Source organism: Primulina tabacum, unplaced genomic scaffold, assembly GCF_025594145.1.
Source record: "Primulina tabacum isolate GXHZ01 unplaced genomic scaffold, ASM2559414v2 Contig1166, whole genome shotgun sequence".
Taxonomy (NCBI): Eukaryota; Viridiplantae; Streptophyta; class Magnoliopsida; order Lamiales; family Gesneriaceae; genus Primulina; species Primulina tabacum.
The window spans coordinates 1-25,961 of NW_027460134.1; the positions used below are offsets into that span (position 1 = coordinate 1).

At 44.0% G+C, this 25,961-nt stretch overlaps 24 non-coding genes and 5 pseudogenes across 24 annotated transcripts; all 29 read left to right on the forward strand.

The window, feature by feature from the left end:
• The first annotated feature begins 358 nt into the window (after positions 1–358).
• LOC142535903 (5S ribosomal RNA) lies at positions 359–476 on the forward strand. Its single transcript, XR_012817855.1, has one exon. It is a non-coding gene; the product is annotated as a 5S ribosomal RNA (ribosomal RNA).
• Positions 477–1,156: 680 nt separating this feature from the next.
• On the forward strand, positions 1,157–1,276 carry LOC142535908 (5S ribosomal RNA). Its single transcript, XR_012817860.1, has one exon. It is a non-coding gene; the product is annotated as a 5S ribosomal RNA (ribosomal RNA).
• Positions 1,277–1,967: 691 nt separating this feature from the next.
• LOC142535899 (5S ribosomal RNA) lies at positions 1,968–2,088 on the forward strand. Its single transcript, XR_012817851.1, has one exon. It is a non-coding gene; the product is annotated as a 5S ribosomal RNA (ribosomal RNA).
• Positions 2,089–2,771: 683 nt separating this feature from the next.
• Positions 2,772–2,890, forward strand: LOC142535926 (5S ribosomal RNA). The gene has a single exon (XR_012817872.1). It is a non-coding gene; the product is annotated as a 5S ribosomal RNA (ribosomal RNA).
• Positions 2,891–3,573: 683 nt separating this feature from the next.
• Positions 3,574–3,694, forward strand: LOC142535900 (5S ribosomal RNA). Its single transcript, XR_012817852.1, has one exon. It is a non-coding gene; the product is annotated as a 5S ribosomal RNA (ribosomal RNA).
• A 685-nt stretch (positions 3,695–4,379) lies between these two features.
• LOC142535911 (5S ribosomal RNA) lies at positions 4,380–4,499 on the forward strand. The gene has a single exon (XR_012817863.1). It is a non-coding gene; the product is annotated as a 5S ribosomal RNA (ribosomal RNA).
• A 683-nt stretch (positions 4,500–5,182) lies between these two features.
• Positions 5,183–5,303, forward strand: LOC142535901 (5S ribosomal RNA). Its single transcript, XR_012817853.1, has one exon. It is a non-coding gene; the product is annotated as a 5S ribosomal RNA (ribosomal RNA).
• Positions 5,304–5,986: 683 nt separating this feature from the next.
• Positions 5,987–6,105, forward strand: LOC142535897 (5S ribosomal RNA). The gene has a single exon (XR_012817850.1). It is a non-coding gene; the product is annotated as a 5S ribosomal RNA (ribosomal RNA).
• Positions 6,106–6,788: 683 nt separating this feature from the next.
• On the forward strand, positions 6,789–6,909 carry LOC142535905 (5S ribosomal RNA). The gene has a single exon (XR_012817857.1). It is a non-coding gene; the product is annotated as a 5S ribosomal RNA (ribosomal RNA).
• A 684-nt stretch (positions 6,910–7,593) lies between these two features.
• LOC142535902 (5S ribosomal RNA) lies at positions 7,594–7,714 on the forward strand. Its single transcript, XR_012817854.1, has one exon. It is a non-coding gene; the product is annotated as a 5S ribosomal RNA (ribosomal RNA).
• A 683-nt stretch (positions 7,715–8,397) lies between these two features.
• On the forward strand, positions 8,398–8,518 carry LOC142535927 (5S ribosomal RNA). Its single transcript, XR_012817873.1, has one exon. It is a non-coding gene; the product is annotated as a 5S ribosomal RNA (ribosomal RNA).
• A 682-nt stretch (positions 8,519–9,200) lies between these two features.
• Positions 9,201–9,319, forward strand: LOC142535920 (5S ribosomal RNA). The gene has a single exon (XR_012817871.1). It is a non-coding gene; the product is annotated as a 5S ribosomal RNA (ribosomal RNA).
• Positions 9,320–10,001: 682 nt separating this feature from the next.
• On the forward strand, positions 10,002–10,120 carry LOC142535909 (5S ribosomal RNA). The gene has a single exon (XR_012817861.1). It is a non-coding gene; the product is annotated as a 5S ribosomal RNA (ribosomal RNA).
• Positions 10,121–10,802: 682 nt separating this feature from the next.
• Positions 10,803–10,920, forward strand: LOC142535910 (5S ribosomal RNA). The gene has a single exon (XR_012817862.1). It is a non-coding gene; the product is annotated as a 5S ribosomal RNA (ribosomal RNA).
• Positions 10,921–11,603: 683 nt separating this feature from the next.
• Positions 11,604–11,722, forward strand: LOC142535907 (5S ribosomal RNA). Its single transcript, XR_012817859.1, has one exon. It is a non-coding gene; the product is annotated as a 5S ribosomal RNA (ribosomal RNA).
• A 681-nt stretch (positions 11,723–12,403) lies between these two features.
• LOC142535912 (5S ribosomal RNA) lies at positions 12,404–12,522 on the forward strand. The gene has a single exon (XR_012817864.1). It is a non-coding gene; the product is annotated as a 5S ribosomal RNA (ribosomal RNA).
• Positions 12,523–13,204: 682 nt separating this feature from the next.
• Positions 13,205–13,322, forward strand: LOC142535913 (5S ribosomal RNA). The gene has a single exon (XR_012817865.1). It is a non-coding gene; the product is annotated as a 5S ribosomal RNA (ribosomal RNA).
• A 1,220-nt stretch (positions 13,323–14,542) lies between these two features.
• On the forward strand, positions 14,543–14,661 carry LOC142535906 (5S ribosomal RNA). The gene has a single exon (XR_012817858.1). It is a non-coding gene; the product is annotated as a 5S ribosomal RNA (ribosomal RNA).
• A 683-nt stretch (positions 14,662–15,344) lies between these two features.
• Positions 15,345–15,463, forward strand: LOC142535915 (5S ribosomal RNA). The gene has a single exon (XR_012817867.1). It is a non-coding gene; the product is annotated as a 5S ribosomal RNA (ribosomal RNA).
• A 680-nt stretch (positions 15,464–16,143) lies between these two features.
• LOC142535921 (5S ribosomal RNA) lies at positions 16,144–16,262 on the forward strand (annotated as a pseudogene).
• A 680-nt stretch (positions 16,263–16,942) lies between these two features.
• On the forward strand, positions 16,943–17,061 carry LOC142535916 (5S ribosomal RNA). Its single transcript, XR_012817868.1, has one exon. It is a non-coding gene; the product is annotated as a 5S ribosomal RNA (ribosomal RNA).
• Positions 17,062–17,744: 683 nt separating this feature from the next.
• On the forward strand, positions 17,745–17,863 carry LOC142535922 (5S ribosomal RNA; annotated as a pseudogene).
• A 684-nt stretch (positions 17,864–18,547) lies between these two features.
• Positions 18,548–18,666, forward strand: LOC142535904 (5S ribosomal RNA). The gene has a single exon (XR_012817856.1). It is a non-coding gene; the product is annotated as a 5S ribosomal RNA (ribosomal RNA).
• Positions 18,667–19,349: 683 nt separating this feature from the next.
• Positions 19,350–19,468, forward strand: LOC142535917 (5S ribosomal RNA). The gene has a single exon (XR_012817869.1). It is a non-coding gene; the product is annotated as a 5S ribosomal RNA (ribosomal RNA).
• A 1,836-nt stretch (positions 19,469–21,304) lies between these two features.
• Positions 21,305–21,423, forward strand: LOC142535923 (5S ribosomal RNA; annotated as a pseudogene).
• A 1,431-nt stretch (positions 21,424–22,854) lies between these two features.
• On the forward strand, positions 22,855–22,973 carry LOC142535914 (5S ribosomal RNA). Its single transcript, XR_012817866.1, has one exon. It is a non-coding gene; the product is annotated as a 5S ribosomal RNA (ribosomal RNA).
• Positions 22,974–23,651: 678 nt separating this feature from the next.
• On the forward strand, positions 23,652–23,770 carry LOC142535919 (5S ribosomal RNA; annotated as a pseudogene).
• Positions 23,771–24,455: 685 nt separating this feature from the next.
• Positions 24,456–24,573, forward strand: LOC142535925 (5S ribosomal RNA; annotated as a pseudogene).
• A 634-nt stretch (positions 24,574–25,207) lies between these two features.
• On the forward strand, positions 25,208–25,324 carry LOC142535918 (5S ribosomal RNA). The gene has a single exon (XR_012817870.1). It is a non-coding gene; the product is annotated as a 5S ribosomal RNA (ribosomal RNA).
• The last annotated feature ends 637 nt before the right edge of the window (positions 25,325–25,961 follow it).

Below are 25,961 nucleotides of genomic sequence, written 5' to 3' on the forward strand. Positions count from 1 at the left end.
GTTCCATTTTATCGTATCCGAGGCATAATATAGCTTTACATTTATTCCTTCTTCTATTTTTCTATTTTCTGGGAACATTTATCGATTTTTGTTGTCGTGAGCCGGTTCTGTGCGGAAGGGTATGACGCAGATTACTCCGGAGACGGTTAACTCATTAAAAACAATTATTTCACTTTTATCCATAATTTACGTAAACGGTCGCGACGAGGTCTTCCCAGGGAGGTCACCCATCCTAGCTCTGCCAGCGCCAGAACGCTTAATCATGGTTATGATTGGGCGAGAGCAGTGCCGCGTGTTGTCCATCGCCGCCCGCTCCACACGTACTGAGGGATATAAGAATAAACATCCCACTCAAGTCGGGTGCGATCATACCAGCACTAATGCACCGGATCCCATCAGAACTCCGAAGTTAAGCGTGCTTGGGCGAAGCGAGTACTAGGATGGGTGACCCCTGGGAAGTCCTCGTGTTGCACCCTTTTCGTGTTTTTCTATTTTTGATTACTTGTTGACAACGATTTTCGGCTCAAATCATCTGAATCTCGATCGGACCAGATAAGACTGTTAAATGAAAGTAGCTCGGGCACTGCCAGATTTGACAAAATTGTAGGCTAATTTGATTGTAAACGGGCAAACGGAGGAGACTCATTACTACGCATTGAGCTGACGAGATTTTTATCCGAATTCCTTCTCTAAGACCCTCTAATTTGCGATTTACCGCTTCTGTTAAGCTTTCGTTTCCCTCGAGAAATCCGCTTAGAAAGTTCGAAATTCGATTCCGGTTCCATTTTATCGTATCCTAAGCATAATAAGTAGCTTTACATTCGTTATTTCCTTCTTCTTATCTTTTTTTCTATTTTCCGGGAACATTTATTCATTTTGTTGTCGTGAGCCGGTTCTGTGTGGAAGGGTAAGACGCAGAATTACTCCGGAGACGGTTAACTCATTAAAAAACAATATTTCGACTGTTTTATCCATAATTTACGTAAACGGTCGCGCACGAGGTTTCCCAGGGAGGTCACCCATCCTAGTTCTGCCATCGCGCCAGAAACGCTTAACTTCATGGTTATGATTGGGCAGAGTAGTGCCGCGTGTTGTCCATCGCCGCCCGCTCCACACGTACTCGAGGGATATAAGAATAAACATCCCACTCAATGTCGGGTGCGATCATACCAGCACTAATGCATCGGATCCCATCAGAACTCCGAAGTTAAGCGTGCTTGGGCGAAGAGCAGTACTAGGATGGGTGACCCCTGGGAAGTCCTCGTGGTTGCACCTCCTTTTCCGTGTTTTTCTATTTTGATTACTTGTTGACATGACGATTTTTCGGCTCAAATCATCTGAATCTCGATCGGGACCAGATAAGACATGTTAAAATGAAAGTAGATCGGGCACTGCCAGGATTTGGACAAAAATTGTAGGCTAATTTGATTGTAAATGGGCAAACGGACAGAGACTCATTACTACTCAATGAGCTGACGAGATTTTAGCCGAATTCCTTCTCTTAAGACCCTCTAATTTGCGATTTACCGCTTCTGTTAAGCTTTCGTTTCCTCGAGAAATCCGCCTAGGAGTTCGAAATTCGATTCCGGTTCCATTTTATCGTATCCCAGGCATAATAATAGCTTTACATTCGTTATTTCCTTCTTCTTATTTTTTTTCTATTTTATGGGAACATTTATCGATTTTTGTTGTCGTGAGCCGGTTCTGTGCGGAAGGGTATGACGCAGATTACTCCGGAGACGGTGAACTCATTAAAAACTATTATTTCGACTATTTTATCCATAATTTACGTAAACGGTCGCGACACGAGGTCTTCCCAGGGAGGTCACCCATCCTAGCTCTGCCATCGCGCCAGAAACGCTTAACTTCATGGTTATGATTGGGCGAGAGCAGTGCCGCGTGTTGTCCATCGCCGCCCGCTCCACACGTACTCGAGGGATATAAGAATAAACATCCCACTCAATGTCGGGTGCGATCATACCAGCACTAATGCACCGGATCCCATCAGAACTCCGAAGTTAAGCGTGCTTGGGCGAAAGCGCAGTACTAGGATGGGTGACCCCCTGGGAAGTCCTCGTGTTGCACCCCTTTTCGTGTTTTTCTATTTTTGATTACTTGTTGACAGACGATTTTCGGCTCAAATCATCTGAATCTCGATCGAGACCACATAAGATATGTGAAATGAAAGTAGCTCGGGCACTGCCGGATTTGGACAAAATTGTAGGCTAATTTGATTGTAAACGGGCAAACGGACGAGACTTATTACTACGCAATGAGCTGATGAGATTTTAGCCGAATTCCTTATCTAAGACCCTGTAATTTGCGATTTACCGCTTCTGTTAAGCTTTCGTTTCCTCGAGAAATCCGCTTAGGAAGTTCGAAATTCGATTCCGGTTCCATTTTATCGTATCCCAAACATAATAATTGCTTTACATTCGTTATTTTCTTCTTCTTATTTTTTTTCTATTTTCTGGGAACATTTATCGATTTTTGTTGTCGTGAGCCGGTTCTGTACGGAAGGGTATGACGCAGATTACTCTGGAGACGGTTAACTCATTAAAAACAATTATTTCGACTGTTTTATCCATAATTTACGTAAACGGTTGCGACACGAGGTCTTCCCAGGGAGGTCACCCATCATAGCTCTGCCATCGCGCCAGAACGCTTAACTTCATGGTTCTGATTGGGCGAGAACAGTGCCGGGTGTTGTCCATCGCCGCTTGCTCCACCCGTACTCGAGGGAAATAAGAATAAATATCCCACTCAATGACGGGTGCGATCATACAAGCACTAATGCACCGGATCCCATCAGAACTCCGAAGTTAAGTGTGCTTGGGCGAGAACAGTACTAGGATGGGTGACCCCCTGGGAAGTCCTCGTGTTGCACCCTTTTTGGTGTTTTTCTTTTTTTGATTACTTGTTGACAGACGATTTTCGGCTCAAATCATCTGAATCTCGATCGGGACTAGATAAGACATGTGAAATGAAAGTAGCTCGGGCACTGCCGGATTTGGACAAAATTGTAGGCTAATTTGATTGTAAACGGGCAAACGGACGAGACTCATTACTACGCAATGAGCTGACGAGATTTTAGCCGAATTCCTTCTCTAAGACCCTCTAATTTGCGATTTACCGCTTCTGTTAAGCTTTCGTTTTCCTCGAGAAATCCGCTTAGGAAGTTCGAAATTCGATTCCGGTTCCATTTTATCGTATCCCAGGCATAATAATAGCTTTACATTCGTTATTTCCTTCTTCTTATTTTTTTTCTATTTTCTGGGAACATTTATCGATTTTTGTTGTCGTGAGCCGGTTCTGTGCGGAAGGGTATGACGCAGATTACTCCGGAGACGGTTAACTCATTAAAAACATTATTTCGACTGTTTTATCCATAATTTACGTAAACGGTCGCGATACGAGGTCTTCCCAGGGAGGTCACCCATCCTAGCTCTGCCATCGCGCCAGAACGCTTAACTTCATGGTTATGATTGGGCGAGAGCAGTGCCGCGTGTTGTCCATCGCCGCCCGCTCCACACGTACTCGAGGGATATAAGAATAAACATCCCACTCAATGTCGGGTGCGATCATACCAGCACTAATGCACCGGATCCCATCAGAACTCCGAAGTTAAGCGTGCTTGGGCGAAAGCGCAGTACTAGGATGGGTGACCCCCTGGGAAGTCCTCGTGTTGCACCCCTTTTCGTGTTTTTCTATTTTTGATTACTTGTTGACAGACGATTTTCGGCTCAAATCATCTGAATCTCGATCGGGACCAGATAAGACATGTGAAATGAAAGTAGCTCGGGCACTGCCGGATTTGGACAAAATTGTAGGCTAATTTGATTGTAAACGGGCAAACGGACGAGACTCATTACTACGCAATGAGCTGACGAGATTTTAGCCGAATTCCTTCTCTAAGACCCTCTAATTTGCGATTTACCGCTTCTGTTAAGCTTTCGTTTCCTCGAGAAATCCGCTTAGGAAGTTCGAAATTCGATTCCGGTTCCATTTTATCGTATCCCAAACATAATAATTGCTTTACATTCGTTATTTCCTTCTTCTTATTTTTTTTCTATTTTATGGGAACATTTATCGATTTTTGTTGTCGTGAGCCGGTTCTGTACGGAAGGGTATGACGCAGATTACTCTGGAGACGGTTAACTCATTAAAAACAATTATTTCGACTGTTTTATCCATAATTTACGTAAACGGTTGCGACACGAGGTCTTCCCAGGGAGGTCACCCATCATAGCTCTGCCATCGCGCCAGAACTGCTTAACTTCATGGTTCTGATTGGGCGAGAACAGTGCCGGGCTGTTGTCCATCGCCGCTTGCTCCACCCGTACTCGAGGGATATAAGAATAAACATCCCACTCAATGACGGGTGCGATCATACAAGCACTAATGCACCGGATCCCATCAGAACTCCGAAGTTAAGTGTGCTTGGGCGAGAAGCAGTACAAGGATGGGTGACCCCCTGGGAAGTCCTCGTGTTGCACCCTTTTTGGTGTTTTTCTTTTTTTGATTACTTGTTGACAGACGATTTTCGGCTCAAATAATCTGAATCTCGATCGGGACTAGATAAGATATGTGAAATGAAAGTAGCTCGGGCACTGCCGGATTTGGACAAAATTGTAGGCTAATTTGATTGTAAACGGGCAAACGGACGAGACTCATTACTACGCAATGAGCTGACGAGATTTTAGCCGAATTCCTTCTCTAAGACCCTCTAATTTGCGATTTACCGCTTCTGTTAAGCTTTCGTTTTCTCGAGAAATCCGCTTAGGAAGTTCGAAATTCGATTCCGGTTCCATTTTATCGTATCCGAGGCATAATAATAGCTTTACATTCGTTATTTCCTTCTTCTTATTTTTTTTCTATTTTCTGGGAACATTTATCGATTTTTGTTGTCGTGAGCCGGTTCTGTGCGGAAGGGTATGACGCAGATTACTCCGGAGACGGTTAACTCATTAAAAACAATTATTTCGACTGTTTTATCCATAATTTACGTAAACGGTCGCGATACGAGGTCTTCCCAGGGAGGTCACCCATCCTAGCTCTGCCATCGCGCCAGAACGCTTAACTTCATGGTTATGATTGGGCGAGAGCAGTGCCGCGTGTTGTCCATCGCCGCCCGCTCCACACGTACTCGAGGGATATAAGAATAAACATCCCACTCAATGTCGGGTGCGATCATACCAGCACTAATGCACCGGATCCCATCAGAACTCCGAAGTTAAGCGTGCTTGGGCGAAAGCGCAGTACTAGGATGGGTGACCCCCTGGGAAGTCCTCGTGTTGCACCCCTTTTCGTGTTTTTCTATTTTTGATTACTTGTTGACAGACGATTTTCGGCTCAAATCATCTGAATCTCGATCGGGACCAGATAAGACATGTTAAATGAAAGTAGCTCGGGCACTGCCGGATTTGGACAAAATTGTAGGCTAATTTGATTGTAAACGGGCAAACGGACGAGACTCATTACTACGCAATGAGCTGACGAGATTTTAGCCGAATTCCTTCTCTAAGACCCTCTAATTTGCGATTTACCGCTTCTGTTAAGCTTTCGTTTCCTCGAGAAATCCGCTTAGGAAGTTCGAAATTCGATTCCGGTTCCATTTTATCGTATCCGAAGCATAATAATAGCTTTACATTCGTTATTTCCTTCTTCTTATTTTTTTTCTATTTTCTGGGAACATTTATCGATTTTTGTTGTCGTGAGCCGGTTCTGTGCGGAAGGGTATGACGCAGATTACTCCGGAGACGGTTAACTCATTAAAAACAATTATTTCGACTGTTTTATCCATAATTTACGTAAACGGTCGCGACACGAGGTCTTCCCAGGGAGGTCACCCATCCTAGCTCTGCCATCGCGCCAGAACGCTTAACTTCATGGTTATGATTGGGCGAGAGCAGTGCCGGGTGTTGTCCATCGCCGCCCGCTCCACACGTACTCGAGGGATATAAGAATAAACATCCCACTCAATGTCGGGTGCGATCATACCAGCACTAATGCACCGGATCCCATCAGAACTCCGAAGTTAAGCGTGCTTGGGCGAGAGCAGTACTAGGATGGGTGACCCCCTGGGAAGTCCTCGTGTTGCACCCCTTTTCGTGTTTTTCTATTTTTGATTACTTGTTGACAGACGATTTTCGGCTCAAATCATCTGAATCTCGATCGGGACCAGATAAGACATGTGAAATGAAAGTAGCTCGGGCACTGCCGGATTTGGACAAAATTGTAGGCTAATTTGATTGTAAACGGGCAAACGGACGAGACTCATTACTACGCAATGAGCTGACGAGATTTTAGCCGAATTCCTTCTCTAAGACCCTCTAATTTGCGATTTACCGCTTCTGTTAAGCTTTCGTTTCCTCGAGAAATCCGCTTAGGAAGTTCGAAATTCGATTCCGGTTCCATTTTATCGTATCCCAGGCATAATAATAGCTTTACATTCGTTATTTCCTTCTTCTTATTTTTTTTCTATTTTCTGGGAACATTTATCGATTTTTGTTGTCGTGAGCCGGTTCTGTGCGGAAGGGTATGACGCAGATTACTCCGGAGACGGTTAACTCATTAAAAACAATTATTTCGACTGTTTTATCCATAATTTACGTAAACGGTCGCGATACGAGGTCTTCCCAGGGAGGTCACCCATCCTAGCTCTGCCATCGCGCCAGAACGCTTAACTTCATGGTTATGATTGGGCGAGAGCAGTGCCGCGTGTTGTCCATCGCCGCCCGCTCCACACGTACTCGAGGGATATAAGAATAAACATCCCACTCAATGTCGGGTGCGATCATACCAGCACTAATGCACCGGATCCCATCAGAACTCCGAAGTTAAGCGTGCTTGGGCGAAAGCGCAGTACTAGGATGGGTGACCCCCTGGGAAGTCCTCTTGTTGCACCCCTTTTCGTGTTTTTCTATTTTTGATTACTTGTTGACAGACGATTTTCGGCTCAAATCATCTGAATCTCGATCGGGACCAGATAAGACATGTTAAATGAAAGTAGCTCGGGCACTGCCGGATTTGGACAAAATTGTAGGCTAATTTGATTGTAAACGGGCAAACGGACGAGACTCATTACTACGCAATGAGCTGACGAGATTTTAGCCGAATTCCTTCTCTAAGACCCTCTAATTTGCGATTTACCGCTTCTGTTAAGCTTTCGTTTCCTCGAGAAATCCGCTTAGGAAGTTCGAAATTCGATTCCGGTTCCATTTTATCGTATCCGAGGCATAATAATAGCTTTACATTCGTTATTTCCTTCTTCTTATTTTTTTTCTATTTTCTGGGAACATTTATCGATTTTTGTTGTCGTGAGCCGGTTCTGTGCGGAAGGGTATGACGCAGATTACTCCGGAGACGGTTAACTCATTAAAAACAATTATTTCGACTGTTTTATCCATAATTTACGTAAACGGTCGCGACTACGAGGTCTTCCCAGGGAGGTCACCCATCCTAGCTCTGCCATCGCGCCAGAACGCTTAACTTCATGGTTATGATTGGGCGAGAGCAGTGCCGCGTGTTGTCCATCGCCGCCCGCTCCACACGTACTCGAGGGATATAAGAATAAACATCCCACTCAATGTCGGGTGCGATCATACCAGCACTAATGCACCGGATCCCATCAGAACTCCGAAGTTAAGCGTGCTTGGGCGAAAGCGCAGTACTAGGATGGGTGACCCCCTGGGAAGTCCTCGTGTTGCACCCCTTTTCGTGTTTTTCTATTTTTGATTACTTGTTGACAGACGATTTTCGGCTCAAATCATCTGAATCTCGATCGGGACCAGATAAGACATGTTAAATGAAAGTAGCTCGGGCACTGCCGGATTTGGACAAAATTGTAGGCTAATTTGATTGTAAACGGGCAAACGGACGAGACTCATTACTACGCAATGAGCTGACGAGATTTTAGCCGAATTCCTTCTCTAAGACCCTCTAATTTGCGATTTACCGCTTCTGTTAAGCTTTCGTTTCCTCGAGAAATCCGCTTAGGAAGTTCGAAATTCGATTCCGGTTCCATTTTATCGTATCCGAGGCATAATAATAGCTTTACATTCGTTATTTCCTTCTTCTTATTTTTTTTCTATTTTCTGGGAACATTTATCGATTTTTGTTGTCGTGAGCCGGTTCTGTGCGGAAGGGTATGACGCAGATTACTCCGGAGACGGTTAACTCATTAAAAACAATTATTTCGACTGTTTTATCCATAATTTACGTAAACGGTCGCGATACGAGGTCTTCCCAGGGAGGTCACCCATCCTAGCTCTGCCATCGCGCCAGAACGCTTAACTTCATGGTTATGATTGGGCGAGAGCAGTGCCGCGTGTTGTCCATCGCCGCCCGCTCCACACGTACTCGAGGGATATAAGAATAAACATCCCACTCAATGTCGGGTGCGATCATACCAGCACTAATGCACCGGATCCCATCAGAACTCCGAAGTTAAGCGTGCTTGGGCGAAGAGCAAGTACTAGGATGGGTGACCCCCTGGGAAGTCCTCGTGTTGCACCCCTTTTCGTGTTTTTCTATTTTTGATTACTTGTTGACAGACGATTTTCGGCTCAAATCATCTGAATCTCGATCGGGACCAGATAAGACATGTTAAATGAAAGTAGCTCGGGCACTGCCGGATTTGGACAAAATTGTAGGCTAATTTGATTGTAAACGGGCAAACGGACGAGACTCATTACTACGCAATGAGCTGACGAGATTTTAGCCGAATTCCTTCTCTAAGACCCTCTAATTTGCGATTTACCGCTTCTGTTAAGCTTTCGTTTCCTCGAGAAATCCGCTTAGGAAGTTCGAAATTCGATTCGGTTCCATTTTATCGTATCCCAAGCATAATAATAGCTTTACATTCGTTATTTCCTTCTTCTTATTTTTTTTCTATTTTCTGGGAACATTTATCGATTTTTGTTGTCGTGAGCCGGTTCTGTGCGGAAGGGTATGACGCAGATTACTCCGGAGATGGTTAACTCATTAAAAACAATTATTTCGACTGTTTTATCCATAATTTACGTAAACGGTCGCGACACGAGGTCTTCCCAGGGAGGTCACCCATCCTAGCTCTGCCATCGCGCCAGAACGCTTAACTTCATGGTTATGATTGGGCGAGAGCAGTGCCGCGTGTTGTCCATCGCCGCCCGCTCCACACGTACTCGAGGGATATAAGAATAAACATCCCACTCAATGTCGGGTGCGATCATACCAGCACTAATGCACCGGATCCCATCAGAACTCCGAAGTTAAGCGTGCTTGGGCGAGAGCAGTACTAGGATGGGTGACCCCCTGGGAAGTCCTCGTGTTGCACCCTTTTTCGTGTTTTTCTATTTTTGATTACTTGTTGACAGACGATTTTCGGCTCAAATCATCTGAATCTCGATCGGACCAGATAAGACATGTGAAATGAAAGTAGCTCGGGCACTGCCGGATTTGGACAAAATTGTAGGCTAATTTGATTGTAAACGGGCAAACGGACGAGACTCATTACTACGCAATGAGCTGACGAGATTTTAGCCGAATTCCTTCTCTAAGACCCTCTAATTTGCGATTTACCGCTTCTGTTAAGCTTTCGTTTCCTCGAGAAATCCGCTTAGGAAGTTCGAAATTCGATTCTGGTTCCATTTTATCGTATCCAGAGCATAATAATAGCTTTACATTCGTTATTTCCTTCTTCTTATTTTTTTTCTATTTTCTGGGAACATTTATCGATTTTTGTTGTCGTGAGCCGGTTCTGTGCGGAAGGGTATGACGCAGATTACTCCGGAGACGGTTAACTCATTAAAAACAATTATTTCGACTGTTTTATCCATAATTTACGTAAACGGTCGCGACACGAGGTCTTCCCAGGGAGGTCACCCATCCTAGCTCTGCCATCGCGCCAGAACGCTTAACTTCATGGTTATGATTGGGCGAGAGCAGTGCCGCGTGTTGTCCATCGCCGCCCGCTCCACACGTACTCGAGGGATATAAGAATAAACATCCCACTCAATGTCGGGTGCGATCATACCAGCACTAATGCACCGGATCCCATCAGAACTCCGAAGTTAAGCGTGCTTGGGCGAGAGCAGTACTAGGATGGGTGACCCCCTGGGAAGTCCTCGTGTTGCACCCCTTTTCGTGTTTTTTCTATTTTTGATTACTTGTTGACAGACGATTTTGGCTCAAATCATCTGAATCTCGATCGAGACCAGATAAGACATGTGAAATGAAAGTAGCTCGGGCACTGCCGGATTTGGACAAAATTGTAGGCTAATTTGATTGTAAACGGGCAAACGGACGAGACTCATTACTACGCAATGAGCTGACGAGATTTTAGCCGAATTCCTTCTCTAAGACCCTCTAATTTGCGATTTACCGCTTCTGTTAAGCTTTCGTTTCCTCGAGAAATCCGCTTAGGAAGTTCGAAATTCGATTCTGGTTCCATTTTATCGTATCCCAAGAATAATAATAGCTTTACATTCGTTATTTCCTTCTTCTTATTTTTTTTCTATTTTCTGGGAACATTTATCGATTTTTGTTGTCGTGAGCCGGTTCTGTGCGGAAGGGTATGACGCAGATTACTCCGGAGACGGTTAACTCATTAAAAACAATTATTTCGACTGTTTTATCCATAATTTACGTAACGGTCGCGACACGAGGTCTTCCCAGGGAGGTCACCCATCCTAGCTCTGCCATCGCGCCAGAACGCTTAACTTCATGGTTATGATTGGGCGAGAGCAGTGCCGCGTGTTGTCCATCGCCGCCCGCTCCACACGTACTCGAGGGATATAAGAATAAACATCCCACTCAATGTCGGGTGCGATCATACCAGCACTAATGCACCGGATCCCATCAGAACTCCGAAGTTAAGCGTGCTTGGCGAGAGCAAGTACTAGGATGGGTGACCCCTGGGAAGTCCTCGTGTTGCACCCTTTTTCGTTTTTTTCTATTTTTGATTACTTGTTGACAGACGATTTTCGGCTCAAATCATCTGAATCTCGATCGGGACCAGATAAGACATGTGAAATGAAAGTAGCTCGGGCACTGCCGGATTTGGACAAAATTGTAGGCTAATTTGATTGTAAACGGGCAAACGGACGAGACTCATTACTACGCAATGAGCTGACGAGATTTTAGCCGAATTCCTTCTCTAAGACCCTCTAATTTGCGATTTACCGCTTCTGTTAAGCTTTCGTTTCCTCGAGAAATCCGCTTAGGAAGTTCGAAATTCGATTCTGGTTCCATTTTATCGTATCCCAGGCATAATAATAGCTTTACATTCGCTATTTTCTTCTTCTTATTTTTTTTTCTATTTTTGGGAACATTTAGCGATTTTTGTTGTCGTGAGCCGGTTCCGTGCGGAAAAGGATATGACGCAGATTACTCCGGAGACGTTTAACTCATTAAAAACAATTATTTCGACTGTTTTAGCTATATTTACGTAAACGGTCGCTACACGAGGACTTCCCAGGAGGTCACCCGTCCTAGCTCTGCTATCGCGCTAGAACGCTTAATTACATGGTTCTGATTGGGCGAGAGCAGTGCCGCGTGTTGTCCATCGTCGCCCGCTTCACACGTACTCGAGAGATATAAGAATAAAAATCGCACTCAATGTCTGGTGCGATCATACCAGCACTAATGCACCGGATCCCATCAGAACTCTGAATTTAAGCGTGCTTTGGCGAGAGCAGTACTAGGATGGGTGACCCCCTGGGAAGTCCTCGTGTTGCACCCATTTTCGTGTTTTTCTATTTTTGATTACTTGTTGACAGACGATTTTCGGCTCAAATCATCTGAATCTCGATCGGGACTAGATAAGACATGTGAAATGAAAGTAGCTCGGGCACTGCCGGATTTCGACAAAATTGTAGGCTAATTTGATTGTAAACTGGGCAAACGGACGAGACTCATTACTACGCAATAAGCTGCGAGATTTTAGCCGAATTCCTTCTCTAAGACCCTCTAATTTGCGATTTCCGCTTCTGTTAAGCTTCGTTTCCTCGAGAAATCCGCTTAGGAAGTTCGAAATTCGATTCCTGTTCCATTTTATCGTATCTCAAGCATAATAATAGCTTTACATTCGCTATTTTCTTCTTTTTATTTTTTTTTCTATTTTCTGGAACATTTAGCGATTTTTGTTGCCGTGAGCCGGTTCTGTGCGGAAGGGTATGACGCAGATTACTCCGGAGACGGTTAACTCATTAAAAACAATTATTTCGAATGTTTTATCCATAATTTACGTAAACGATCGCGACACGAGGACTTCCCAGGGAGGTCACCCATCCTAGCTCTGCCATCGCGCCAGAACGCTTAAATTCATGGTTCTGATTGGGCGAGATCAGTGCCGCGTGTTGTCCATCGTCGCCCGCTCCACTCGTACTCGAGAGATATAAGAATAAAAATCCCACTCAATGTCGGGTGCGATCATACCAACACTAATGCACCGGATCCCATTAGAACTCCAAAGTTAAGCGTGCTTGGGCGAGAGCAGTACTAGGATGGGTGACCCCCTGCTAAGTCCTCGTGATGCACCCCTTTTCTTGTTTTTCTATTTTTGATTACTTGTTGACAGACGATATTCGGCTCAAATCATCTGAATCTCGATCGAAACCATATAAGACATGTGAAATCAACGTAGCTCGGGCCCTACCGGATTTGGACAAAATTGTAGCCTAGTTTGATTGTAAACGGGCAAACGAACGAGACTCATTACTCCGCAATGAGCTGGCGAGATTTTAGCCGAATTCCTTCTCTAAGACCCTCTAATTTGCGATTTTCCGCTTCTGTTAAGCTTTCGTTTCATCGAGAAATCCTCTTAGGAAGTTCGAAATTCGATTCCTGTTCCATTTAATCGTATCTTAGGCATAATAATAGCTTTACATTCGCTATTTTCTTCTTTTTATTTTTTTCTATTTTCTGGGAACATTTAGCGATTTATATTGCCGTGAGCCGGTTCTGTGCGGAAGGGTGTGACAAAGATTACTTTGGAGATGGTTAACTCATTAAAAACAATTATTTCGACAGTTTTAGCCCTAATTTACGTAAACGGTGGCGACACGAGGACTTCCCAGGAAGGTGACCCATCCTAGCTCTGCCATCGCGCCAGAACGCTTAACTTCATGGTTCTTATTGAGCGAGAGCAGTGCCGCGTGTTGTCCATCGTCGCCCGCTCCACACGTACTCGAGAGATATAAGAATAAACTTCCCACTCAATATCGGGTGCGATCATACCAGCACTAATGCACCGGATCCCATCAGAACTCCGAAGTTAAGCATGCTTGGGCAAGAGTAGTACTAGGATGTCTGACCCCCTGGAAGTCCTCGTGTTGCACCCCTTTTCGTGTTTTTCTATTTTTGATTAATTGTTGACAGCCGATTTTCGGCTCAAATCATCTGAATCTCGATCGGGACCAAATAAGACATGTGAAATCAACGTAGCTCGGGCACTGCCGGATTTGGACAAAATTGTAGGCTAATTTGATTGTAAACGAGCAAACGACCGAGAATCATTACTCCGAAATGAGCTGGCGAGATTTTAGGCGAATTCCATCTCTAAACCTCTAATTTGCGACTTTCCGCTTCTGTTAAGCTTCCGTTTCCTCGAGAAATCTGCTTAGGAAGTTCGAAATTCGTTTCCTGTTCCATTTTATCGTATCTCAGGCATAATAATAGCTTTACATTCGCTATTTTCTTCTTCTTATTTTCTTTCTATTTTCTGGGAACATTTAGCGATTTTTGTTGCTGTGAGCCGGTTCTGTGTGGAAGGGTATGACGCAGATTACTCCGGAGACGGTTAACTCATTAAAACAATTATTTCGACTGTTTTAGCCATAATTTACGTAAACGGTCGGGACACAATGACTTCCCAGGAAGGTCACCCATCCTAGCTCGGCCATCGCGCCAGAACGCTTAACTTCATAGTTCTGATTGGGCGAGTGCAGTGCCGCGTGTTGTCCATCGTCGCCCGCTCCACACGTACTAGAGAGATATAAGAATAAACATCCCACTCAATGTCGGGTGCGATCATACCTGCACTAATGCACCGGATCCAATCAGAACTCCGAAGTTAAGCGTGCTTGGGCAAGAGCAGTACTAGGATGGGTAAACAAGCAAATGACTGAGACTCAATGCTACGCAATGAGCTGGCGAGATTTTAGCCGAATTCCTTCTCTAAGACCCTCTAATTTGCGATTTTCCGCTTCTGTTAATAGCTTTACATTCGCTATTTTCTTCTTCTTATTTTTTTTATATTTTTAAGAATATTTAGCGATTTTTGTTGTCGTGAGCCGGTTCTGTGCGGAAAAGAGTATGACGCAGATTACTCCGAGTCGGTTAACTCATTAAAAACAATTATTTCGACTGCTTTAGCTATAAATTACGTAAACGGTCGCGACACGAGGACTTCCCATGGAGGTCACCCATCCTAGCTCTGCCATCGCGCCAGAACGCTTAACTTCATGGTTCTGATTTGGCGAGAGCAGTGTCGCGTGTTGTCCATCGTCGCCCGCTTCACACGTACTCGAGAGATATAAGAATAAAAATCCCACTCAATTTCGGGTGCGATCATACCTGCAATAATGCACCGGATCCCATCAGAACTCCGAAGTTAAGCGTGCTTGGGCGAGAGCAGTACTAGGATGGGTGACCCCCTGTGAAGTCCACTTGTTGTACCCCTTTTCGTGTTTTTCTATTTTTGATTACTTGTTGACATACGATTTTCGGCTCAAATCATCTGAATCTCGATCGGGACCAGATAAGACATGTGAAATCAACTTATCTCGGGCACTGCCGGATTTTGACAAAATTGTAGCCGAATTTGATTGTAAACGGACAAACGAATGAGACTCATTACTCTGCAATGAGCTGCGAGATTTTAGCCGAATTCCTTCTCTAAGACTCTCTAATTTGCGATTTTTCGCTTCTTTTAAGCTTCCGTTTCCTCAAGAAATCCGCTTAGGAAGTTCGAAATTAGATTCCTGTTCCATTTTATGGTATCTCAGTTATAATTACAGCTTAACATTCGCTATTTTCTTCTTCTTATTTTTTTTTCTATTTTCTCGGAACATTTAGCGATTTTTGTTGCCGTGAGCCGATTCTGTGCGGAAGGGTATGACGCAGATTACTCCGGAGACGGTTAACTCATTAAAAACAATTATTTCGACTGTTTTAGCCATAATTTACGTAAATGGTCGCGACACGAGGACTTCCCAGAAAGGTCACCCATTCTAGCTCTACCATCGCGCTAAAACGCTTAACTTCATGGTTCTGATTGGGCGAGAGCAGTGCCGCGTGTTGTCCATCGTCGCCCACTCCACACGTATTCGAGAGATATAAGAATAAAAATCCCACTCAATGTCGGGTGCGATCATACCAGCACTAATGCATCGGATCCCATCAGAACTCCGAAGTTAAGCGTGCTTGGGCGAGAGCAGTACTAGGATGGCTGACCCCCTGGTAAGTCTTCATGATGCACCCCTTTTCGTGTTTTTCTATTTTTGATTACTTGTGTATAGACGATTTTCGGCTCAAATCCTCTGAATCTCGATCGTGACCAGATAAGACATGTGAAATCAACGTAGCTCGGGCACTACCGGATTTGGACAAAATTGTAGCCTAGTTTGATTGTAAACGGGCAAACGAACGAGACTCATTACTCCGCAATGAGCTGGCGAGATTTTAGCCGAATTCCTTCTCTAAGACACTCTAATTTGCGATTTTCCGCTTCTGTTAAGCTTCCGTTTCATCGAGAAATCCGCTTAGGAAGTTCGAAATTCGATTCCTGTTCCATTTTATCATATCTTAAGCATTATAATAGCTTTACATTCGCTTTTTTCTTCTACTTATTTTTTTCTATTTTCTGGGAACATTTAGCGATTTATATTGCCGTGAGCCGGTTCTGTGCGGAAGGGTGTGACGCAGATTACTCCGGAGATGGTTAACTCATTAAAAACAATTATTTCGACTGTTTTACCCATAATTTACGTAAACGGTCGCGACACAAGGACTTCCAGGAAGGTCACCCATCCTAGCTCGGCCATCGCGCCAGAACGCTTAACTTCATGGTTTTGATTTGGCGAGAGCAGTGCCGCGTGTTGTCCATCGTCGCCCGCTCCACACGTACTCGAAAGATATAAGATTAAAAATCCACTCAATGTCGGGTGCGATCATACTAGCACTAATGCACCGGATCCCATCAGAACTTCGAATGTAAGCGTACTTGGGCGAGAGCAGTACTAGGATGGGTGACCCCGTGGGAAGTCATCGTATTGTTCCCCTTTTCGTGTTTTTCTATTTTTGATTACTTGTTGACAGGCGATTTTCGGCTCAAATCATCTAAATCTCGATCGGGACCAGATAAGACATGTGAAATCAACGTAGCTCGGGCACTGTCGGATTTGGACAAATTGTGGGCTAATTTGATTGTAAACGGGCAAACGAACGAGACTCATTACTCCGCAATGAGATGGAGGATTTTAGCCGAATTCCTTCTCTAAGACCCTCTAATTTGCGATTTTCCGCTTCTGTTAAGCTTCCGTTTCCTCGAGAATCCGCTTAGGAAGTCCAAAATTCGATTCCGGTTCCATTTATCGTATCCCAGGCATAATAATAGCTTTACATTTGCTATTTTCTTATTCTTATTTTTTTTTCTATTTTCTAGGAACATTTAGCGATTTTTGTTGTCGTGAGCCGGTTCTGTGCGGAAGGGTATGACGCAGATTACTCCGGAGAAGGTTAACTCATTAAAAACAATTATTTCGACTGTTTTAGCCATAATTTACGTAAACGGTCGCGACAAGAGGACTTCCCAGGGAGGTCACCCATCCTAGCTCTGCCATCGCGCCAGAACGCTTAACTTCATGGTTCTGATTGGGCGAGAGCAGTGCCGCGTGTTGTCCATCGCCGCCCGCTCCACACATACTCAAGGGATATAAAAATAAACATCCCACTCAATGTCAGGTGCGATCATACCAGGATTAATGCACCGGATCCCCTCAGAACTCCGAAGTTAAGCGTTCTTGGACGAGAGCTATACTAGGATGGGTGACCCCTTGGGAATTCCTCGTGTTGTATCCCTTTTCTTGTTTTTCTATTTTTGATTAATTGTTGACAGACGATTTTCGGCTCAAATCATCTGAATTTCGATCGTGACCAGATAAGACATGTGAAATCAAAGTAGCTCAGGCACTGCCGGATTTGAACAAAATTGTAGCCTAATTTGATTGTAAACGGGCAAACGAACGAGACTCATTACTTCGCAATGAGCTGGCGAGATTTTAGCCGAATTCCTTCTCTAAGACCCTCTAATTTGCGATTTTCCGCTTCTGTTAAGCTTCCGTCTCCTCGAGAAATCCGCTTAGGAAGTCCAAAATTCGATTCCGGTTCCATTTTATCGTATCCCAGGCATAATAATAGCTTTACATTCGCTATTTTCTTATTCTTATTTTTTTTCTATTTTCTAGGAACATTTAGCGATTTTTGTTGTCGTGAGCCGGTTCTGTGCGGAAGGGTATGATGCAGATTACTCCGGAGATGGTTAACTCATTAAAAACAATTATTTCGACTGTTTTAGCCATAATTTACGTAAACGGTCGCGACAGGAGGACTTCCTAGGGAGGTCACCCATCCTAGCTCTGCCATCGCGCCAGAACGCTTAACTTCATGGTTCTGATTGGGCGAGAGCAGTGCCGCGTGTTGTCCATCGCCGCCCGCTCCACACATACTCGAGGGATATAAGAATAAACATCCCACTCAATGTCAGGTGCGATCATACCAACATTAATGCACCGGATCCCCTCAGAACTCCGAAGTTAAGCGTGCTTGGACGAGAGCTGTACTAGGCTGTGTGACCTCTTGGGATTTCCTCGTGTTGCACCCCTTTTCGTGTTTTTCTATTTTTGATTAAATGTTGACAGACGATTTTCGGCTCAAATCATCTGAATCTCGATCGGGACCAAATAAGACATGTGAAATCAAAGTAGCTCAGGCACTGCCGGATTTGGACAAAATTGTAGCCTAATTTGATTGTAAACGGGAAAACGAACGAGACTCATTACTCCGCAATGAGCTGGCGAGATTTTAGCCGAATTCCTTCTCTAAGACCCTCTAATTTGCGATTTTCCGCTTTTGTTAAGCTTCCGTTTCCTCGAGAAATCCGCTTAGGAAGTCTGAAATTCGATTCAGGTTCCATTTTATCGTATCACAGGCATAATAATAGCTTTACATTCGCTATTTTCTTATTCTTATTTTTTTTTCTATTTTTTGGGAGCATTTAGCGATTTTTGTTGTCGTGAGCCGGTTCTGCGCGGAAGGGTATGACGCCGATTACTCCGGAGATGGTTAACTCATTTGAAACAATTATTTCGGCTGTTTTAGCCATAATTTACGTAAACCGTCTAGACACGAGGACTTCCCAGGGAGGTCACCCATCCTATCTCTGCCATCGCGCCAGAATGATTAACTTCATGGTTCTGATTGGGATAGAGTAGTGCCGCGTGTTGTCAATCGCCGCCTGCTCCAAACGTACACGAGGGATAAAAGAATAAACATCCCACTCAAGGTCGGGTGCGATCATACCAGCACTAATGCACCGGATCCCATCAGAACTCCGAAGTTAAGTGTGCTTGGGCGAGTGCAGTACCAGGATGGGTGAGCCCCTTGGAATTCCTCGTGTTGCACCTCTTTTCGTGTTTTTCTATTTTTGATTAATTGTTGACAGACGATTTTTGGCTCAAATCATCTGAATCTCGATCAGGACCAGATAAGACATGTGAAATCAACTTATCTCGGGCACTGCCGGATTTTGACAAAATTGTAGCCGAATTTGATTGTAAACGGACAAACGAATGAGACTCATTACTCTGCAATGAGCTGGCGAGATTTTAGCCGAATTCCTTCTCTAAGACCCTCTAATTTGCGATTTTCCGCTTCTGTTAAGCTTCTGTTTCCTCGAGAAATACGCTTAGGAAGTTCGAAATTCGATTCCGGTTCCATTTTATCGTATCCCAGGCATAATAATAGCTTTACATTCGCTATTTTCTTCTTCTTATTTTTTTCTATTTTTTGGTAACATTTAGCAATTTTTTTTGTCGTGAGCCGGTTCTGTGTGGAATGGTATGACGCAGATTACTCCGGAGACGGTTAACTCATTAAAAAAAATTATTTTCGACTGTTTTATCCATAATTTACGTAAACGGTCGTGACACGAGGACTTCCCAGGGAGGTCACCCAACCTAGCTCGGCCATCGCGCCAGAACGCTTAACTTCATAGTTTTGATTGGGCGAGAGCAGTGCCGCGTGTTGTCCATCGCCACCCGCTCCACACGTACTCGAGGGATATAAGAATAAACATCCCACTCAATGTCGGGTGCGATCTTACCAGCACTAATGCACCGGATCCCATCAGAACTCCGAAGTTATATGTGCTTGGGCGAGAGCAGTACTAGGATGAGTGACCCCCTGGGCTGTCCTCGTGTTGCACCCCTTTTCTTGTTTTTCTATTTTTGATTACTTGTTAACAGACGATTTTCGGCTCAAATCATCTAAATCTCGATCGGGACCAGATAAGACATGTGAAATCAACGTAGCTCGGGCGCTGCCGAATTTGGACAAAATTGTATCCTAATTTGATTGTAAACGGGCAAACGAACGAGACTCATTACATCGCAATGAGCTGGCGAGATTTTAGCCAAATTCCTTCTCTAAGACCCTCTAATTTGCGATTTTCCGATTCTTTTAAGCTTCCGTTTCCTCGAGAAATCCGCTTAGGAAGTCCAAAATTCGATTACGGCTCCATTTTATCGTATCCAAGGCATAATAATAGCTTTACATTCGCTATTTTCTTATTCTTATTTTTTTTCTATTTTCTGGGAACATTTAACGATTTTTGTTGTCGTGAGCCGGTTCTGGGCGGAAGGGTATGATGCATATTACTCCGGAGATGGTTAACTCATTGAAAACAATTATTTCGACTGATTTAGCCATAATTTACGTAAACGGTCGCGACACGAGGACTTCCTGGGGAGGTCACCCATCCTTGCTCTGCCATCGCGCCAGAACGCTTAACTTCATGGTTCTGATTGGGCGAGTGCAGAGCCGCGTGTTGTCCATCGCCGCCCGCTCCACACATACTCGAGGGATATAAGAATAAACATCCCACTCAATGTCGGTTGCGATCATACCAGCACTAATGCGAAAAAATTGTAGCCGAATTTGAAATCAACTTATCTCGGACACTGCCGGATTTGGAAAAAATCAATGTATCTCGGACACTGCCGGATTTGGAAAAAATTGTAGCCGAATTTGATTGTAAACAGACAAACGAACGAGACTCATTACTCCGCAATGAGCTGGCGAGATTTTAGCCGAATTCCTTCTCTAAGACCCTCTAATTTGCGATTTTTCGCTTCTGTTAAGCTTCCGTTTCCTCGAGAAATCCGCTTAGAAAGTCCGAAATTCGATTCCTGTTCTATTTTATTGTAAGATTTTAACCGAATTCCTTTTTTTTCTATTTTTTGGGAGCATTTAGCGATTTTTGTTGTCGTGAACCGGTTTTGCGCGGAATGGTATGACGCAAATTACTCCAGAGACGGTTAACTCATTAAAAAAATTTATTTTCGACTGTTTTATACATAATTTACGTAAACGGTCGCGACACGAGCACTTCCCAAGGAGGTCACCCATCAACTTCATGGTTTTGATTACTTGTTGACAGACGATTTTCAGCTCAAATCATCTGAATCTCGATCGTGACCAGATAAGACATGTGAAATTAACGTAGCTCGGGCACTGCCGGATTTAGACAAAATTGTAGGCTAATTTTATTGTAAATGGGCAAAACAACGAGACCCATTGCTCCGCAATGAGCTGGCGAAATTTTACGCTTCTGTTAAGCTTTCGTTTTCTCGAGAAATCCGCTTAGGAAGTTCGAAATTCGATTCCGGTTCCATTTTATCGTATACGAGGCATAATTATAGCTTTACATTCGCTATTTTATTCTTCTTAATTTTTTCTATTTTTTTTGGAACATTTATCGATTTTTGTTGTAGTGAGCTGGTTCTGTGCGGAAGAGTATGAAGCAGATTACTCCGGAGACGGTTAACTCATTAAAAACAATAATTTCGACTGTTTTATCCATAATTTACGTAAACGGTCGCGACACGAGGACTTCCCATGGAGGTCACCCATCCTAGCTCTGCCATCGCGCCAGAATGCTTAACTTCATGGTTCTGATTGGGCGAGAGCAGTGCCGCGTGTTATCCATCGCCGCCAGCTCCACACATACTCGAGGGATATAAGAATAAACATCCTACTCAATGTCAGGTGCGATCATACAATCACTAATGCTCCACATCCCCTCAGCACTTCGAAGTTAAGCGTGCTTGGGCGAGAGCAGTACTAGGATGGGTGACCCCCTGGGAAGTCCTTGTGTTGCACTCTTTTTCGTGTTTTTCTATTTTTGATTATTTGTTGTCAGACGATTTTCGGCTCAAATCATCTGAATCTCGATCGTGACCAGATAAGACATGTGAAATCAACGTAGCTCGGGCACTGCCGGATTTGGAAAATATTGTAGGCTAATTTAATTGTAAACGGGCAAACGAACGAGACTAATTACTCAGCAATGAGGTGGCGAGATTTTAGCCAAATTCCTTCTCTAAGACCCTTTAATTTGCGATTTTCCGCTTCTGTTCAGCTTCCGTTTCCTCGAGAAATCGGCTTAGGAAGTCCGAAATTTGATTCCGGTTCCATTTTATCGTATCCCAAGCATAATAATATCTTTACATTCGCTATTTTCTTATTCTTATTTTTTTTTCTATTTTCTGGGAACATTTAGCGATTTTTGTTGTCATGAGCCGGTTTTGTGCGGAAGGGTATGACGCAGATTACTCCAGAGACGGTTAACTCATTAAAAACAATTATTTCTACTGTTTTAGCCATAATTTACGTAAACGGTCGCGACACGAGAACTTCCCAGGGATGTCACTCATCCTAGCTCTGCAATCGCGCCAGAACGCTTAACTTCATGGTTCTGTTGGGCGAGAGCAGTGCCGCGTGTTGTCCATCGCCGCCCGCTTCACTCGTACTCGAAGGATATGAGAATAAACATCCCACTCAATGTCAGGTGCGATCATACCATCACTAATGCACCGGATCCCATCAGAACACCCCCTGGGAAGTCCTCGTGTTGCACCCTTTTTCGTGTTTTCCTATTTTTGATTACCTGTTGACAGACGATTTTCGGCTCAAATCATCTGAATCTCGATCGGGACAAGATAAAACATGTGAAATCAACGTAGCTCGGGCACTGCCGGATTTGGACAAAATTGTAGCCTAATTTGATTGTAAACGGGCAAACGAACGAGACTCATTGCGGACTGGCGAGATTTTAGCCGAATTTCATCTCTAAGACCCTCTAATTTGCGATTTTCCGCTTCTGTTAAGCTTCCGTTTCCTCGAAAAATCTGCTTAGGAAGTTCGAAATTCGACTCCGGTTCCATTTTATCATATCTCAGGCATAATAATAGCTTTACATTCGCTATTTTTCTATTCTTATTTTTTTTCTATTTTCTCGAAACATTTATCGATTTTTGTTATCGTTAGCCGGTTCTGTGCGGAAGGGTATGACACAGATTACTCCGGAGACGGTAAACTCATTAAAAACAATTATTTCGTCTGTTTTAGCCATAATTTACGTAAACGGTCGCGACACGAGGACTTCCCGGTAGGTGAACCATCCTAGCTCTGCCATTGCGCCAGAACGCTTCATTTCATGGTTCTGATTGGGCGAGAGCAGTGCCGCTTGTTGTCTATCGTCGCCCGCTACACACGTACTCGAGGGATATAAGAATAAACAACCCACTGAATGTCGGGTGCGATCATACCAGCACTAATGCACCGGATACCATTAGAACTTCGAAGTTAAGCATGCTTGGGCGAGACCAGTACTAGGATGGGCGACCCCCTGGGAAGTCATCGTGTTGCACCCCTTTTGTTTTTTTCTATTTTTGATAACTTGTTGACAGACGATTTTCGGCTCAAATCATCTGAATCTCGATCGGAACCAGATAAGACATGTGAAATCAACGTGGCTCAGGCACTGCCGGATTTGGACAAAATTGTAGGCTAATTTGATTGTAAACAGGCAAACGAACGAGGACTCATTACTCCGCAATGAGCTGGCGAGATTTTAGCCGAATTTGTTCTTTAAGACCCTCTAATTTGCGATTTTCCGCTTCTGTTAAACTTTCGTTTCCTCGAGAAATCTGCTTAGAAAGTCGAAATTCGATTCCAGTTCCATTTTATCGTATCTCAGGCATACTAATAGCTTTACATTCGCTTTTTTCTTATTCTTATTTTTTTTTCTATTTTCTGAGAAATTTAGCGATTTTTGTTGTCGTGAGCCGGTTCTGTGCGGAAGGGTATGACGCAGATTACTCCGGAGACGGTTAACTCATTAAAAACAATTATTTCGATTTTTTTAGCCATAATTTACGTAAACGATCGTGACACGAGGACTTCCCAGGAGGTCCATCCTTGCTCTGCCATCGCGCCAGAATGCTTAACTTCATGGTTCTGATTGGGCGAGAGCAGTCCCGCGTGTTGTCCATCGCCGCCAGCTCCACACGTACTCAAGGGATATAAGAATAAACATCCCACACAATGTCGGGTTTGATCATACCAGCACTAATGCACAAGATCCCATCAGAACTCCGAAGTTCAGCGTGCTTGGACGAGAGCAATACTAGGATGGGTGACCCCCTGGGAAGTCCTCGTGTTGCACCACTTTTGGTGTTTTTCTATTTTTGATTACTTGTTGACAGACGATTTTCGGCTCAAATCATCTGAATCTCGATCGGGACCAGATAAGACATGTGAAATTAACGTAGCTCGGGCACTGCCTTATTTGGACAAAATTGTAAGGATAGTTTGTTTGTAAACGGCCAAACGAACGAGACTCATTGCTCCGCAATGAGCTGGCGAGATTTTAGCCGAATTGCTTCTCTAAGACCCTCTAATTTGCGATTTTCCGCTTCTGTTAAACTTCCGTTTCCTCGAGAAATCCGTTTAAGAAGTCCGAAATTCGATTCCGATTCCATTTTATCGTATCCCAAGCATAATAATAGCTTTACATTCGCTATTTTCTTATTCTTATTTTTTTTCTATTTTCTGGGAACATTTAGCGATTTTTGTTGTCGTGAGCCGATTCTATGCGGAAGGGTATGATGCAGATTACTCCGGAGACGGTTAACTCATTAAAAACAATTATTTCTACTGTTTTAGCCATAATTTACGTAAACGGTCGCGACACGAGGACTTCCCATGGAGGTCACCCATCCTAGCTCTGCAATCGCGCCAGAACGCTTAACTTCATGGTTCTGTTGGGCTGAGAGCAGTGCCGCGGGTTGTCCATCGCCGCCCGCCTCCACTCGTACTCGAGGGATATAAAAATAAACATCCCACTCAATGTCGGGTGAGATCATACCAGCACTAATGCACCGGATACCATCAGAACTCAAAAGTTAAGCGTGCTTGGGCGAGAGCAGTACTAGATGGGTGACCCCTTGGGAAGTCCTCATATTGTACCTCTTTTCGTGTTTTTCTATTTTTGATTAATTGTTGACAGACGATTTTCGGCTCAAATCATCTGAATCTCGATCGAGACAAGATAAGACATGTAAATCAATGTAGCTCGGGCACTGTCGGATTTGGACAAATTGTAGCCTAATTTGATTGTAAACGGGGCAAACGAACGAGACACATTGCTGCGCAATGAGCTGGCGAGATTTTAATCGAATTCCTTCCTCTAAGACCCTCTAATTTGCGATTTTCCACTTCTGTAAGTTTCCGTTTCCTCGAGAAATCCGCTTAGAAGTCCGAAATTCGATTCCGATTCCATTTTATCGTATCTCAAGCATAATAATAGCTAAACATTCGCGATTTTTGTTGTCGTGAGCCGGTTCTGTGCGGAAGGGTATGACGCAGATTACTCCGGAGACGGTTAATTCATTAAAAACAATTATTTCTACTGTTTTAACCATAATTTACGTAAACGGTCGCGACACAAGGATTTCCTAGGGAGGTCACCCATCCTAGCTCTGCAATCGTGCCAGAACCCTTAACTTTATGGTTCTGTTGGGCGAGAGCAGTGCTGCGTGTTGTCCATCGCCGCCCGCTCCACTCGTACTCGAGGGATATAAGAATAAACATCTCACTCAATGCCGGGTGCGATCATACGAGCACTAATGCACCGGATCCCATAAGAACTCCGAAGTTAAGCGTGCTTGGGCGAGAGCAGTACTAGAAGGGGGACCCTCTGGGAAGTTCTCTGTTGCACCCCTTTTCGTGTTTTTTCTATTTTAGATTACCTGTTGACAGACGATTTTCGGATCAAATCATCTGAATCTCGATCTGGACCAGATAAGACATGTGAATCAACGTAGCTCGGGCACTGTCGATTTTAGACAACATTGTAGCGTAATTTTATTGTAAACGGGCAAACGAACGAGACTCATTGCGGACTGGCGAGATTTTAGCCGAATTTCTTCTCTAAGACCCTCTAATTTGCGATTTTCCGCTTCTGTTAAGCTTCCGTTTCCTCGAGAAATCTGCTTAGGAAGTCCGAAATTCGATTCTGGTTCCATTTTAACGTATCGCAGGCATAATAATAGATTTACATTCGCTATTTTCTTATTCTTATTTTTTTTTCTATTTTCTGGGAACATTTAGCGATTTTTGTGGTCGTGAGCCGGTTTTGGTGCGGAAGGTATGACACAGATTACTCCGGAGACGGTTAACTCATTAAAAACAATTATTTCGACTGTTTTAGCTATAATTTACGTAAACGGTCGTGACACGAGACTTCCTTGAGGAGGTCACCCATCCTAGCTCTGCCATCTCGCCAGAACGCTTAACTTCATGGTTTGATGGGCGAGAGCAGTTGCTGGCGTGTTGTCCATCGCCGCCCGCTCCACACG